The following is a 2,300-nucleotide window of genomic DNA, read 5'->3' as shown; positions in this document are numbered from 1 at the left end:
TGCTGCTGTGCTGGGGACCCTGTGTGACCCTGTGTGACCCCGTGTGACCCCGTGTGACCCCATGTGACCCTGTGTGACCCATGTCTGTCTGTCCGTGTGTCCCCAGGCTGTCCCCAGCCCTGGGGGTGTCCCTGCTCCAGAACTGCTCCCTGCTGTGCTGGGGTCCCTGTGTGACCCCGTGTGACCCCGTGTGACCCCATGTGACCCTGTGTGACCCCATGTCTATCCCTCTGTGTGTCCCCAGGCTGTCCCCAGCCCTGGGGGTGTCCCTGCTCCAGAACTGCTCGCTGCTGCTGTGCTGGGGTCCTTGTGTGACCCTGTGTGACCCTGTGTGACCCCGTGTGACCCTGTGTGACCCATGTCTGTCTGTCTGTGTGTCCCCAGGCTGTCCCCAGCCCTGGGGGTGTCCCTGCTCCAGAACTGCTCGCTGCTGCTGTGCCGGGGCTCTGCGGCCCCCCTGGACGTGCTGTCGGTGTCCCTGGGCTCCGGCCCGCGGCTCTGGTCGGTGCTGGCCGTGGCCTGGGGCCTGGTGGCCGAGGCCGACGTGGGCAGCGAGCGGCTGCGGCGCCTCGGCCCCGCTCGCTTCCTGCTGGCGGCGGCGGCGCGGCTGCTGGTGCTGAGCGCCCGCCGGGCACGGCTCGCCTACCTGCCCGCCCTGGAGGGCACGGAGAGAGGGGTGGAACGGGAGAACGGGGTGGACAAGGACACCCAGACGCGGCTGGATAACGGCACCGACCTGTTGACCCTGGAGAACACGGATAACGGGATGGGGAGCGCGGATAACGGGATGACGGGGCACGCTGGGAACAACCGGAACAGCCGGGCACGGCCGGGCGCTGGGATGGAGCTGCTGGCCCTGGAGAACACGGATAACGGCATGGAGAACACGGATAAGGGGATGGAGAACACGGATAAGGGGATGGAGAACATGGATAAAGGGATGGAGAACACGGATAACAGGATGGAGAACATGGATAAAGGGATGGAGAACACGGATAAAGGGATGGAGAACATGGATAACAGGATGGAGAACACGGATAAGGGGATGGAGAACACGGATAAGGGGATGGAGAACACGGATAACGGGATGGAGAACACGGATAACGGGATGGAGAACACGGATAACGGGATGGAGAACACGGATAACGGGATGGGCCGGGATAACGAGGGACTCCAGGATGCCAGGACACGGCTGGACACCGGGACGGAGCCACCAGCCCTGGATAACGGGATGGAGCGGGATAACAGGACCAACAGGGACACTGGGACACGGCTGGACACCGGGACAGAGCCACCAGCCCTGGATAACGGGATGGAGCGGGATAACAGGACCAACAGGGACACTGGGACACGGCTGGACACCGGGACAGAGCCACCAGCCCTGGATAACGGGATGGAGCGGGATAACAGGACCAACAGGGACACTGGGACACGGCTGGACACCGGGACGGAGCTGGACACGGGGACACAGAGTGACACCAGGACGGAGCATCGGAGCGTGGGGACCCCCCTGCCCCCCAGGACTCGCCTGCCCCGCAGTGCCACCAGCGTCACCTGCTCCACGGCCTTCGGGGACCCCCCCGGGGACCCCCCCGGCGACCCCGACCTGTCCCGGGCCGTGTCCGACCCCGGGCTCTGCGACGGGGACGGGGAGGGCTGGGGGGACCCCGCGGGGCTCGGGGACGCCCCAAAGCTCGGGGGGGGGACCACCCCCCGGCGCGGCCCCGAGGACGACCTGCTGGTGCCGCTGGGGCAGCCGCTGCCGCCGGGCTGGGTGACGCTGGAGGGGGACTTCGTGCTGGTGGTGGCCCTGTCCCCGTCCCACCTGGGCGCGGACCTGGTGGCCGCCCCGCGCGCCCGCCCCGACGACGGGCTCCTGCACCTGCTGTTCGTGCGCGGGGGCGTCTCCAGGGGGGCCCTGCTGCGGGCCCTGCTGGCCATGGCGCGGGGGGCAGACCCCGGCGGGGGCCCCGGGACCCCCCTGAGCCGCGTCCCGGCCCGAGCCTTCCGCCTGGAGCCGCTGGGAGCGGGGGGAACCATGACCGTGGATGGGGAGAGGGTCCCCTGCGGGCCCGTCCAGGGGCAGCTCCACCCCGGGCTGGCCCGGGCTATCATGGCCCTGCCCCCTAAGTGATGGGGGGACACCCCCTGGGGACACCCAGGGGACAGGGGGGACACCCAGGGGACAGGGGGGACACCCAGGGGACAGGGGGAACACCTGGGCCATCATGGCCCTGCCCCCTAAATGAGGGGGGGGACACCCCCTGGGGACACCCAGGGGACAGGGGGGACACCCAGGG

Source organism: Empidonax traillii, unplaced genomic scaffold, assembly GCF_003031625.1.
Source record: "Empidonax traillii isolate 1590-97213 ecotype Southwest subspecies unplaced genomic scaffold, ASM303162v1 scaffold2844:size17571, whole genome shotgun sequence".
Taxonomy (NCBI): Eukaryota; Metazoa; Chordata; class Aves; order Passeriformes; family Tyrannidae; genus Empidonax; species Empidonax traillii.
Note: the sequence above shows the minus strand (reverse complement) of the source record.